Source organism: Ambystoma mexicanum, chromosome 8, assembly GCF_040938575.1.
Source record: "Ambystoma mexicanum isolate Mex_15411 chromosome 8, UKY_AmexF1_1, whole genome shotgun sequence".
NCBI classification, from domain to species: domain Eukaryota; kingdom Metazoa; phylum Chordata; class Amphibia; order Caudata; family Ambystomatidae; genus Ambystoma; species Ambystoma mexicanum.
In genome coordinates this window covers 913647178-913662367 of record NC_090929.1, presented here as the reverse complement: position 1 = coordinate 913662367, position 15190 = coordinate 913647178, and the positions used below count along the sequence as shown (strand labels likewise).

Here is a 15190-nt window from a genome sequence, read left to right as displayed (position 1 = left end):
GAGGAACTCTTCGCTAGGGTCAAGCTGCAAACTGCAAGGAATCGGACAAGAGTGAAAGTCATACATGTGAACTCTTACGAACTACATACTTTTCGGAGTCAATATTGTTCTGGAACTCACCAATTCCTTCGAGCCAGTGAAGCAACTGGTTATCAATGCACCCCTGCGCTCAATGCAGGATGGAGAGCTCATCTTTTCAAACCATCAGGTGAGACTATAAGAGAGGACATCAACGGTGGTCTGTGGTGAGAACAGCGGGGGTGGGGGTTAACACTCAACTCCATGGGTGGTTAATTCCCTTTTTCCATTTGCAGAAGAATACTCCTACGGGCCGAGCAAACGAAGCTAGGTGGGCCAGTCCAGTCTGTCATCTCAGCCCTGCGTGTCACATTGGTGGAGACCGCAGCTTTCCAGTTCAGATCGACGCCTCTGTGGGAGCCAGGTGAGCGTAACAGAACACGAAGCCTACCCACAAATTCCCACCCGGGCGTTATGGATACCTCAGAGACTGACCAATTGGCCCAAGTACTAGGGGAATTGAGGGCTGAAGTGCATTCCGCCCGTCAAGAAACCAATGCTCTTAGGAGAGAACTGATTTTGTCAAAGGAGCGAACTGATGACCTTGCTAGGCAACTACTGCAAAGCCAGGCTGGACAAGCACCCCTACCAGGTTCCGGGGGAACTCCAGCTCCTGTGTTATCGAGTAACCCTGTGCAAATAAACCTACCAGGAAATATTCCATTAGCTCCACCCGAACGCTTTGCCGGAGATCCCAAAAGGTTTGCCGTGTTTATGAACCAATGCCACTTGCACTTTTTAGGCAGACCTGGAGCCTTCCCAAAACGATCAAGCTAAGGTAGCCTTTGTATTGTCATATCTCAGCAGCAGCGCAGCTGATTGGTCAATTCCACTAGTTACTCAGGATGACCCAATTCTTTGGGATTTTCAGGGCTTTCAAACTAGCATGGAAAGACTATTTGCCCGGCACTCCCAAGGACAGGCCCTGGATAACAAACTTTTGTCCCTACGACAGGGTAACCAGGACCTTCTATCCTACATCGCAACCTTTAATAGGTTGATAGTGGAAACTGGATGGCCTGAGGTAAAACGAATCACGTTGTTTCATCGAGGGCTTCGAGGAGAACTCAAGGATGTCTTGGCTCAAGTCGTGAACCCACCTCAAGACTGCGCTGAATATATAGACTTAGTGGTCCAGTTAGATCACAGACTTCAGAACAGAAAGGCTGATCGAGCCAAGTTTGAGAATTGCATGTTGGTCAAAACCCACGCTAACCCCAAAGAAGCAGATGCTTCAGAACCCATGCAAATCAGAGGGGTTAAAGGACCCTTAACCCAGAAGGAAAGAACAAGGAGACGGCAAATGCAGTTGTGTCTATATTGTGGAACTTCTGGGCATTTTCTACGGGATTGCCCTGTAAAACCACCCTAGAAAGTGGTAGGAGCTGCTGATAAAAGCCATATGGAGTCAGACTCGGGAAACGACCACGCCCGACAAGTGTAGAGGTCCGCTTGCCGAGCTTGAAGAAGGATACTCAGACCTCGCATTTCATCATACCAATGGTCCTCGTAGATCCAGGGCAGCCATCGCGTATGCACGCAGTAAGGGCATACATTGATAGCGGGGCCATAGGAAACTATGTGACTATGAATTGGCTTCCAGATGAATCTACCTCTCTGCCAAAAAACCACCTCAGATGTCATCACCACAGTCGACGGAACTGAAATTGCCTCTGGGCCTGTAACTCATTCCACCGCAGAGATGACACTATTGGGTCATGATGGGCATCGAGAGACTATTGTGTTTGATCTAATCAAAGCCCCACAGTTCCAAATAATACTGGGGATACCTTGGTTGGAAACACATAATCCTTGTATTGATTGGCGAGAGAAGAGAATAACCTTCCCGGATTGTGCACAAACCTGTTACCCAAAGAAAAATCTGAACGCAGGCCTGGCCACAGTAACCACAGCAATCATGCAACTACCTCCAGAATACCAAGAATTCCAGGATGTCTTCCAAAAGGAACAGGCAAACACCTTACCTCCTCACAGATCGTACGATTGTCAAATCGATCTCATACCCAGTGCACAACCCCCTTGTAGCAGGATCTATGCCCTTACGGAACCTGAGAACCTTCACCTACAACAATACTTAGACCAGTACCTTGCCAATGGCTTTATTCACCCATCCAAGTCCCCTGCATCTTCAGCTTTGTTCTTCGTGCCCAAAAAGGACGGTGACCTCAGAATGTGCATAGACTACCGCGCATTGAACCAGATAACTGTTAAGAACCAATACCCATTGCTTCTGATCCCTGAACTACTAGACCAAGTGAAGGACGCTTGTATATACACTAAATTAGATCTCTGGGGGGCATACAATATGGTACGTATAAAAGAGGGCGAAGAATGGAAGACTGCTTTCCGCCTTAAGTATGGGTTATTCGAATACCAGGTGATGCCTTTCGGGTTGTGCAATGCACCAGCAGCCTTCCAATACTTCATGAACGATGTCCTTCATGAACTCATTGACGTTTGTGTTGTCGTGTATATCGATGATATTCTAGTATACTCCTCTTCAGAATCTGACCATTTGAAGCACGTCCGAGCAGTCCTTGAGAAATTGCGCCAGCACAAACTATATGCAAAACTAGAAAAATGCGTTTTTCATGCCACAGAAGTTGAATTCCTTGGGTTTATCCTGACCCCAAAGGGAGTCCGAATGGACTCACAAAAGGTGGACGCAATCCTTAAGTGGCCATAACCAAGTTCAGTCAAAGGAGTACAAAGCATGCTCGGCTTTGCCAATTTCTACCGCAGATTCATCCCAGATTTTTCACATGTCGTACATCCCATCACAGCACTCTTGCAAAAAAATAAACGTTTTATGTGGACTGAAGGAGCTGAAAATGCCTTCCAAGAGCTGAAAGCGAAATTCACGTCTGCACCTATGTTAAAGCACCCGCGCCCTGAACTTCCATACATAGTGGAAACTGATGCATCCAGTCTAGCCATGGGAGCTGTCCTGTCTCAAAAGGACCCTGAAACTGGCCAGCTTCACCCAGTAGCATTTTGGTCCAGAAAGTTCTCGGCACCCGAGTTAAACTATGCGGTTACCGACAAGGAGTTATTAGCCATTAAATCCACCTTCAAGGCTTGGCGGCACTATCTTCTCGGTGCAAGGCATACCATTACGGTGATCACCGATCACCAGAACTTACAGCATTTAAAAACAGCCAAGGCCCAATCGTCACGTCAACTCCGATCGGCATTGTTCTTTGCCGAGTTCGATTTCGTGATAAACTATCGACCAGGTTGCAAGAATGATAAAGCAGACGCCTTATCCCAAATAGGGATGGGAGAGGCAGAAGTGAACCCAAAACCAGTACCTATAATTTCCGAACAAAGGATTCTTGGCATGACTACTCTACAGACACTAGAGGACATGCAGGTAAAGATCCAGCAACTCTTTGATCCTACAGCCCTGCAGGACTGGGTAAAGAAAGGCCCGGACTACTCTGTCACCAATGATCTGCCTTATTACCAAGGGCGGCTATTTCTACCACACAAGGAACTACAAGATCTAATCATTTCCCGTTATCATGATACCCTAATGGAGGGGCACCCCGGTATTGCAAAAACTGAAGGTAAAATTAAAAGACAATTCTGGTGGCCCACCTGGCGAAAGGATATTAAATCATTTGTGATGTCTTGTGGCATTTGCGCCCAAAACAAAAGTCAAAAGAAAAAACCAGCTGGACTCTTACAACCTTTAGACATTCCGCCTACACCATGGCACACCTTATCGTTAGACTTTATTACCGATCTACCTCCTTGTAATGGGTTTAACACCATTCTAGTTATTGTAGATCTTTTTTCCAAGATGTCCCACTTTATTCCTTTAAAAGGACTACCTTCAGCCTCAATCCTGGCCAAAGAATTCCTCGAAAACATTGTTCGCATATATGGATTTCCGTCCGTGTTGGTCTCTGACCGGGGCAGTCAATTCATTTCACATTTTTGGAAGAAATGTTGTCAATTGGCACGAATCGACGTGAGATTATCGACCAGTCACCACCCCAGACCGATGGTCAAACGGAGAGGACCAACTAGACTCTTGAACAATACCTGCGTTGTATGTTACATCAGACTGAGAGTAATTGGAAGGACATTCTTTGGATCGCCGAATATGCATACAATAATTCAGTACATTCTGGAACTGGACAAAGCCCCTTTTATACCCTATATGGGCACCACCCTCGAACCTCAGACCTTGACTCACCCCAACACTTAGAAATGCCCGCAGTGAACCATCTACACGCTACGATTACTTAAGCCTTTAATGAGGCAACTGCACATTTAAAACAGGCGAAGGAGAAATATAAGAAAGATGCTGATCGGCATAGAAGTGATACTCTACAGTACCAGATAGGGGACCAAGTATGGTTGGCCACAATACAAATACCTCTCAAGGGAACGCGGACCTTTAACCCTCGATATTTGGGACCTTACTCTATTAAGGCCATTATCAACACGTTGGCCATCAAGTTAGACTTGCCTGCTAATATGCGAATTCACCCCGTCTTTCATGTGCGACTTTTGAAGCCAGGGCAACCAGGGACAAGACTAACCAAGCCACCAGACCCAATCCTTATAGACGGGGAACCCGAATTTGAAGTTAAGAACATCCTGGACTCCAAGATGGTGTAGTCAAAACTTTTTTATTTAATCGACTGGAAAGGTTACGGACCACAGGAAAGGTCTTGGGAACCTAGTGACCACGTGCATGCACCTCGATTGGTGAAAAGATTCCACCGAAAATTCCCAGACAAACCAAAACCACGGGGAAGAACAACTTTTGGAGGGGCCTTGGTGGGGAGTGCTGTCATGATGCCTACCCCCGGGGAACCAGACCAGGTCCAGCAACCCCGGAAGCAGGCATCAAGTTATTTTGAGCAAGCCCAAAAACCCCTGCTAGGGGCTGTTTGGGTGCAGTCCTGGTGCCTATGGCGCCAGGCTCATATGGAGAGTCAGTCCTGGCACCATAGGCGCCAGGCTCATAGAGTAGAACTTACCTGATGCAGACCATGCTGCAAGCTTACCTGATGCAGACCATGCTGCAGAGCTCCAAGCCAAATGAGGCTTGGAAAGGACTATTTTACCTAGGGACTATTTTTTTTACTCGGGTGGGGCTGGGAGGAATACTTACCTGGCACTACTTTGGAGGCTATTTAAACCACGCCCGAAGAGCAGCACACGCTTCGTGTTATTCTGCATCCAGCAGCGTAACGCTCACCGTCTGCAAGCCTGCATCCAGTCTTCTGCCACACCCGCCTCGAGTCTGCAGCTCCTAGAAAAAGGGAGGAACAGAAGGAGAAAAGGTTAGAATAAGAGCAAAACCTTCGATCCTTACCTGAATTCCGGATCCACCGTGCCTTCGAGCTGAAAGAAAGAAGCATTTTACATGCGCCGCCTCGCCTGCTGCAGCGCCGCGCTGAACTCACCGGCCTTCGCAGAATCCTCACGATCCACCGCATCCTTCTGCACGTTCCCGCCGCATTCTGGCACCTAAGGGGAACACAAGAACAGCAAAGGTGAGCCAAGGGAATAAACAGAGGCAATAGTAACTACCCCCATAGACCTACCTGATTACCGCCGGGGGTACTATTCCTCTTCACGGGTCGGCGCAGTCTCCGTTGCATCAGTGATGCCATCAATGACATTTGTGATGTCATCTTTGATATCCTGGGTGTTTGGCTTAGCATTGCACGGTGGTGGCGCGAGTTATGGCTGCTTAGCTTACCATAACTGGCGAATTTCAAGGGTTTTTCGGTTTTACTTGGAACCATAACGTCCCTTTAACAAAGTTTTTCACTGAATTTCATAGGTTTTTAGTAGCGCATCTTAACAATAATAACTTTGACTTTATGTACATGTAATATGGAACATACTGAACCTCTCCTACTGAACTTCATGTCCGCGAACTCTTTTAATATCCACGGACATGTTCGGAGAACAGTACCACTACCTAAAAACTCTTGGGAGGTATGTTTGATTGTTATATCATAACATAGAAACATTTATCAAATTCAAAAAGCAGTACACATACACATTATATGTAGTAATACATAAGAAATGTAACCCATATATGTAACACACTAACCATTCATTTAAATACAATATGTTCTAAAATGTAATATACCAAAAGAAGATACATTGGCTTCAACAAGACCAGACCTACAGAGTACTTAGAACATATCTTACCTGAAATAGTAAGTGTACTTCATTTTACTCATATATTTATAAACGTTATGTATTAGATTAAAAAAAATTATATTATCTTTTTTTTTCTCACAGAAATGTCTAGTACTCTGGAATGGCTAGAGGAGCATTTCCCACATGTGGACATGTCACAAGATAGTGAAACTAATGGTAAACACTTTACAATATAAACCATTTAATTATTATTATTTTATATACATTTAATATATATATATATTTTTTGTACAGAGCATACCACAATAGAAAATACCTCTGAAGAAACTGTTATGGATAACAAGCTTGACAGCATAAAAGAAAAAAATGGATTTATTGTTGACCAATTTTAATAATTTGAAAACCTTTGTTGAAGATCATTTTAAAACAAAAACCTCATACCAATGCCCCACATGTACTTGTCCCCCCTCACCATATCCCAGTCAATTATCCCCAAACCCTCTCCATAACACAAAACGTTTTGATGAGACTTCCAGCCCTTCTTCACCTGATACCAATCATGTTCAAACCACTAATTCTCCTGTTTTTGTTTCCGTTTCTGCCTCACCTTCTCTGTCATAAATTATTAATATATGTTAAATAAAGTTAAATTTTTATATTGTGTTGTAATTAGTTTCCGTTTTTTTTAATAAAACAATGTAGGTGTCCGCGGACAGTGTGGGTGTTCTGAAATGTTCGTAAATAAACGAAAATGGAGGTGTCCTGAAGAACACTATACCTGTCCGTACTGTTCGCTAGCAAGTTGAAACTGTTCTAAGAACACACGTGGTGTCCTGAAATGTTCGTAAATAAACAAAAATGGAGGTGTCCTGAAGTACACTATCCTGTCTGTACTGTCCGCTAGCAAGTTGAAACTGTTCTAAGAACACACGCGGTGTCCTGAAATGTTCATAAAGAAATGAAAATTAAAGTGTCCTGAAGAACACTATACCTGTCCGTGATGTTCGCTAGCCAGTTGAAACTGTTCTAAGAACACAAATGGTGTCCTGAAATTTTCGTAATTAAAACGAAAATTGAGGTGTCCTAAAGAACACAATACCTGTCCGTACTGTTCGCTAGCAACTTGAAACTGTTCTAAGGACAAAATTGGTGTCCTGAAATGTTCGTAATTAAACGTAAATGGAGGTGTCCTGAAGAACACTATATCTGTCCGTACTGTTCGCTAGCAGGTTTAAACTATTCTAGAACACACGCGGTGCCCAGAAATGTTCGTTTGACGTGTGACGCACTTTTAATTACTTCAGGACCCGAACAGTGTCCGTAGAACATCAACGCACATGCGCAAACCAATGTCTGTGCATTTGGTGTCCTGCGGACAGGCGCTTCCTTCGCGGACATGTTCGCGAAGGGATCATGTGAACCCGGCCACGCTAATCGCGTGTTCTGAATGCGGACACTGAACAATTTAAAAGTACATTTGCGAGTAATCTACAATATTTTTCAATAAAAACTCATCATGGCACAAGTCCCACATAGTAATCCTGAGTTTCTACATACCTTTTGAAACTTTCTGAACCCTTTTTTGCGTTTGATCGGTCCGCGGACAGCGCACATGTCCGTGGACCGCGTACAAGCACCCCTATAAAAGACCACGCCCTAGAGCTTATTTTCATTGTGTTTCTGACTATCCTTCAGAGCACTGTGATTTTTGCTGCCATTTGAAGACATCCATCATCAACCTGATGGCAACCATGGCCCCACTGCTGCCAGCCGGTGCTGTATCTGCCTCAGCACCACCCCCACCACCTCCACCACCACCACCGTCCCAAGGGCCTGAAGAGGGGAACAGGAGTGAAGATGCAGAGTAGGAAGGAGAGAATGACGAGAATGAGGTAGAGGAAATCCCTACTATCCGCACTAGGCGTGAGTCTTGGGTGTGGCGGTTGTTTACCATTAATGGGAATGGTCCTAAGGCTCGTGCGAACCGTGTCACCTGCAATGAGTGCAAAATGATACTCAGTCGCGGGAGGCACGGTTCGTACAGCATTGGGACCACGACCATGAAGCGACACCTGAGGTCATTTCACTCTGGGGCTATTCACAAGGTTGTACCTTGCGAAGAACATAGTAGGTTGATTTCCTCTACTTCATCCTCCGTTTCTGATCCTGTTACCACAAGGACCACCTCTGTGGGACAGTGTCTTCCTCAAGCTGCCTCACAGGCCATACAGAATTCTGATGACCCTTACCTTTCGAGGGTCACAGTTGTATGTATGTACTGTGACACAGTACTCTGCAGGGGGGAGCGACTTTGGAGTGCTTTTGAGACTATTGTCTCAGAGCACAAGAAGACCTGCTCACTACCCAAAGTCCTACTTTCATAGCAAATTGCAAAGAAATTCCAGACACATGTCCTAAACTGTTCCCTCCACAATGAATTACAATTATGTCTGGATGTTTCTCTGTCTCCAAAGTAGCACAGAGAGGTAGCAAGTCCAACCACTTCATTCCACATACTCCATGCCAGTGTACGTCCACATGTGGAAATCCAAGATCTACAGCTACTCCACAGCTTTCTGCATGCACCTTCAACCAATGTATCCACAAATCTCCCAAAATCCAAACAATCTGTTTTCTGAAACACACAGCCATAGCTATCTGTTGTTCTCTCAGCAAAAAGAGTATCTGAGAAACTCTCTCCTGGCACAACACACCCACTAAACCTTCCTGACCAATCCCTTTCAGTGCTCATTCTCATTTGCATGACTTCTGAACCAAAAAATCCCCGGATGTAACACCTGATGTCCCCGAACTACTGCCATGTCCGCGGACATATCGTAACATGAACAGCCCTTCTACCATTTCCACTTCACTCTCCTCTCTGTGCCATTCCTTTATTGGATGTAGCTAAGAAGTCACATGACCATCCACCAATCACATTCAAGACCTCTACATCTAACTGCATCATCATAGATCAGCACTGTAAATGTACTGTGAATCTCTCTGAGTACAAGTGTCGTATCATTGGCAAGCACCATCTTCAAGAAATACTGTACAAGTCTCCAAGATTTCCACGTGCAGCTCCATGCATATCCATATGCATGAACACAAACTACAGGTATGCATATTTTCTGTACAGTACATGAACACATTTTCAAACTGACGTTTAGCTTGTGTAATCTGTAAAATGAATCTACTGTCTTTTTTTCAATCTCCTAAAATCAACTGTCACTTATAAACCTTTATACTATTTACTTTCTTTATACACACACACTCTATGTTCAAATCTCAAAAAATAATACTTATACAATTACATAGTTTTTTTATTTCTTTATTTCTTTAATTACTTTAATTTAAGCATGACATTGAGGCCTTATTACCTGGAAGAGCTTAGTTACAGAAATAGTGGTATTCAGTGGTACATTATATATTTCACAAGACATAGTAAAGATATTTAGTTTGCTACAGTTAGTCATTGCAATACAATCTGTTCATTAAGAACATATCATATGTATTGAACTGGTGCGACGTACCTTATGTAAATAAGATAGCTTTAATGGTTTTGAGGAAGGCGCTGAGGATTTCAATTAAAAAAAATCAATGTCTAAATTAAAAACAGTGCTATATACAAACAAAATTACTAATTTGTTTCTTTTACAATTGCAGTGAAGACCATTCTCTTGAAAAGAAGCAGCCGAATTTGAAGAACAAAGAAGAACTAAGAAGTAACCTGTTCATTTAAAAAAAAAGTAAGTAGAATATCACCATAATATTTGTATTATTACTCAATCACACTGTAAAGTTAATTCATGCGATTTCTGTGCCTAATAATAGAGATTGTGCACCATTCTGTCCAAAAATCCTCATGTCTTAAACAGCGATTTACAGCCAGAATGGCCCACAAATTCCTATTTTTGGACACACAAATTACCCAACTCAACCGCTAGAATTTAGATATTATAGAACAAACAACTGTTTTAATTGGATACATTAGATTTACTATTTGTACTTCTCCACACCACTAGCTTACTTTTTTCTGTCATCTGAACCCCAGTTTAGTAGCACATAAATTCAAGAATACCTATCCCTACTAGTTGTAGTTCCCTATGCACAATCACACACCATTACATACATCTTTATCATCTTACTCAAACACTCATGCACACAGCACACATACATTGCAGAACACCCCAACCCATACCTTCTTTATTTTTTTCAACAGACCCTAAAGAATGCCTACCAAAAGTCAAGTCTGTAGAAAGCAACGCAGAAGTAGAGCAAATGAAAATAAGTGTCCAACATAAGCATCCATCTCTAGCAAAATTTGCAAAAAAGTTGAAACAAAACAGCTAATACAGTCATTTAGTGAAACACAAGAAGTTTCAAGTACAAAACCTTTGCCTCCTCTATCAAAATGTAAAACAAACCAAAAAACAATTAACAGAAAATCAGCTATCACTACAGATAAAACTGCTTCTTTAAATTTTGATATAATGCAAAGTAAGTATACCAAGAAAAGTATTTTAGCCAAAATGTACTGTCACAAAGTCCTTCACAATCTTATAAAAACAGGAGAGAAATCAAGTTCAATGCTTAAAACCAATCGTAGGAAATTGATCTTAGAAGCGTTGATAGACTGTGCAATTCTTCTCAAAAGAAAGTTATTTATTTTAGTGTTAAACAAATTGAAACCACTAACAAAACTAATAACTAAATTACAAAAAAGACTTCTCAATAAACGAAATGTCAACAAAAAGAACTTCTTAAGTATCTGCGGCGGTGAATGGAATCACACTACGAGCACAGAACCATACTTTAATGAAGAGGCATACAAACAAAAGCAAACAAATACAATTGCCATACATAGCAGTGGTTGAGGTTATGAAAAAGTGAATAATACCATAATGGAACAAGAAGTACTCCTTACAAAAATATGCCCTGAAAACTTAGAATTACCCCTGCATTCAACTGAATCAGAACGTCTAGCGTACAAATGGCCATGCATGTCAATGTGTAACATTCCCAAACAATTTTTCAAGTCTTTACACCAATTCCTCAATCAATATGTAAAAAGCAAAGACAATATGAAAATGTAACAACTGCAAAATATGGATACCTGTCCAGTGCGCAAATACACAGGACTACAAGGACATTCATTGGCCTGCATTACAGGACCTACTTCTAAAACCACCTTCCATGATATCAAAAGGATATCAACACATCATTCAACTATAAGAAATCTAGTCTATAAACTGTACTATGCTAAAAGTCCTGCTTTAGCACTAGCAAATTTAAATAACATTCTTCTACATTGTGCAGCAAAAGACCTACTTGAAGAAATTGACTATATCCAGAAAAAATATTTTGGAAGTGAAAGCCATTTACAGAATGAAATAGCTTTAAACCAAATTAGCAACAATTCTACACATGGTAACCTTTTGCTAAACACATACAAAAAAGAAATACTGAAATTTAAAAGTACATCAGCTGAAGTACCAAACCATGTATGTGTATGTTGCCGCAGTACTTTTTATAAAAGTAACACAAAAACTGTAGACCTATCATTCAAAATAGAAGACAATGGATAGGACGCTCAACAGCTCGATTCCTTCTCTTCAAAGACATGTATGTACGCAGAGAACAATTTTCTCTAACTCTTGCATACGCAGTCACAATTCATAAATCACAAGGTCTTACCCTAGACAAAGCAATGATAGATATTAGTAACACAGTCTTTAAAGAAGGCATGAGCTACGTAGCACTATCACGCTTACGTACACTTGACGGTCTATTTCTAATCAACTTTGATCCAAGTAAAATAAACGCTGATATTCCTTGCATTTTAGAATACAATAGACTTCGCTCACTATACACCCCCCATCTAAACACATATTCTGTTCCACAAAAAGTAAAACGTTATAAAAGAAAAATAAATGAAACAGAAATGCAGCAGGATGTCACTGCAAATCCTCCAAAGAGAGTAAAACAAAGTAATACTTCATCAAGTACCACAAGCAAAAAATAATCAATTAGGGAAAGTAAACCAGGTACATCTTCAAAGAAGGAAGACAAACTCCAAAAAAAGCAGTCAGATACAGAACTACCTGGTCCATTTAAACTCTCAAATATAGTTGGTGTAAGTTGCTACGCAAATGTAGCAATGAATATTCTATTTCAATTACCACCAATTGTTGACAACATTTACTTACACAGCACAGACCCATTATGTTTGCAAATGTTAATACTTCACAGAAATGCAGCAAACTAATCCTGATACCACATATAGTGTTTATGGCATAAGACAAAAATTGGACTACTGTGCTGGAATGGTGAAATTCACTATACACTCACAGGATGATCCACAAGAATTTCTAATGTACTTACTACAAGTACTGGAAAACAAAAATATACCTATGAATGAAATCTTCCATATTTCATACATGTGGAAACATACATGCACTCTCTGCAACAATGTGACACAAGAAGAAACCCCCAATGAATGCTTCATACATACGCTTCATATATATATCAATACCTAATTGTGTATCCATTCCATTTCAGCAACTAGTACAAAATGCAAACCATGGTAGATTATGTTCTACCTGCAATTCAGATAATCTCTCCACGTTAGTAATACAAACACATAGTAAATACGTAATACTAATGCTTCTACGTTACAATGCAGATGGTATCAAAAACAACTGCAAGCTGACTGGATTCACACATGGTCAAATATCACTTGGCAAGAAAACCTTCACTACAATAGGTATAATCTACCACGCAGGAGCCACAACCAATTCAGGGCACTACTGTCAGGCTCAGGTTTACACTCCCCCTTCTCCTCACCTGAGACTTCCGAAGAACTCCCCTTAAATGTAGCTTCCGACCTCTTTGGGTTCTTCTTCTTCTTAGGATTGTCTTCCTTAGGCTTCCCACCTCTTCGGTCGTGTAAGTAAGGTCTGGCCCCCCCAGAGGCCACCGTGGCAGAGTTGAGAACCTGCCCCCGGGGGCCCCCACGGGGCCAGCCTCGCCCCAGGGAAAAAGCCGGAAGGCAGAAAAAACCCTGGATATGGTGATATTCCGATGGATGGATGGTAGTTCCAAAGACCAATAGTCCAATGAGAGTAGCACGATGATTATTGAAAAGACTTATAATTTGCCATCCGGGAATGGCAGAACGGATGGAAAGCTCAATTCAAGACTGAACTGGAGACGGCAAGCCGTGAAGGTGTATAGAAAAGAAAGGATGCAAGAGCGGCACTACAGAGAAAATAAGGAAAAGAAAGGAAAAAAAAGGGAAAGAACGGCTAGTGCCGTGAAAGTAATTACGAAGGTAAAGGCAGGAAACAAGGTAGTATTAGGAAATACGGCCACACCGTACGGAAAAGGAAGGTTAGCAACCTAAGGATAGAGTAGGAATGGAAAATCACAGGCACAGGATACAGCAAAAGGAAAAAGCGGATCACAATTTCTTTAGCAAAGTCACAAAAGTACGAGCGAAGTAACGAGAGGGTATACAGATACAACGCACTGGAGGAAGGGGCGGGGCAGGAAGTTATAGTGCAAGCCGCCATGTTGGATGAGGACTAGAGCGTGACTCTGAGTAGGTTAATGCCTCCAGTAATCCCAAAGCCTCCACCCGCCGATCCTGACAACTACACTGCATATATAAAAAAGAAATGTGGATGGTTTGAATGTAATGGTGTACCATTACTCTAAAGCAGAGATTACCAGCAAATCTTACAAACGCTTATTTAATGTTCATAAAACCAACATTTGATTACCAAACTGTACTTAAACCTTAACTAAATTTGTAGTAAAAAAATATAAACTGTTAGAATATTCCAAAAGCTATCTAACTGCCCAAAGATTATACAACAACTAATCAGATAAATAAATACCACTAAATTAGAGCAAAAAAATAGACAGTTAGAATACGCCAATTGGTATCTAACTGTGTCAGGATTAGTCAGGCGAGTACAAAGGCAGCGAATATGGCAAGGGAAATGTGCACTAAATTACACAGTGAAAGGCTTCGAATTAAACTACGTGCACACAGGAACAACGACTCATGTATGCTAGAACCCAGGAGTGCAAATAGAGTGTGACAACAAAACCAATATATGAAAAGGGATGTGGGGTAAGCACCTGACCGCGAGGAAAGTCGGCAAGCGCCTTACCCCCAATTGCTGTTACAGGTACTGACAGCGCTAAACCCACGTGGAGGGCAAGCAATGACAGGATCTGTGAACTAACACTCTTGATGGTATTAAATAAGGGAACTAAAGAACAGTACTCACGAGGACGAGATAAACCTCTTGAATGTCAGCTAGCCCACGAATCCTGTTGATGAAACTGGGACCCAGAAAGGCTATAACAGCAATGGGAGGAAAACTAAATACCTAAGTTGGAATAGTGTTTACAAATTAGTGAGGAAAACATAAGCATTCACACAGGAGCTAGCTACAACCGCACACCACACCTAAATATCAGATGGGAAATAAATGCAGTTGTGCAATGGAAAACATGGAATGGATCCCAATGGAAAATAAGGATCAGGAGCAGGGAAAAACGAAATAACCAATGCAAACTTCCCCCTACCCCTCCAAGGAAAAGACAGGAAGCTAATCTAAGAAGAAGGCTAAGGCATACGGGTTTACAGCAGCAAAGGACAGAGTCAAAGAAATATAGAACACAGACAAACTGGGCTGCATCTAAAAGGGGAAAGCACTGAGAAATGCTGCCTGCAAACAGAGGAAGACAAAAAGGGAATCAAGGGAGCAGAAATCAATTAGCGCATGAATCCGAAATTCAGGGCGGAGGAACAAGAAAACAGGAACTAGGAACTAGGTACAAAGGCAAGGAACAAGGAACAAGGGACTAGTCACAACAGGAACACTGCAAACGATGACCAGCGCTGGACTGAAGTAAGACTGAGGCTTTTAAAGCTGCT

At 42.0% G+C, this 15190-nt stretch overlaps 1 protein-coding gene across 2 annotated transcripts in view; it reads left to right on the top strand.

Annotated features, from left to right (window-relative positions):
• CDHR1 (cadherin related family member 1) overlaps positions 1–15190 on the top strand; it is a 712137-nt gene that overhangs the window by 209176 nt on the left and 487771 nt on the right. The gene's annotated exons all lie outside the window — the stretch shown is intronic.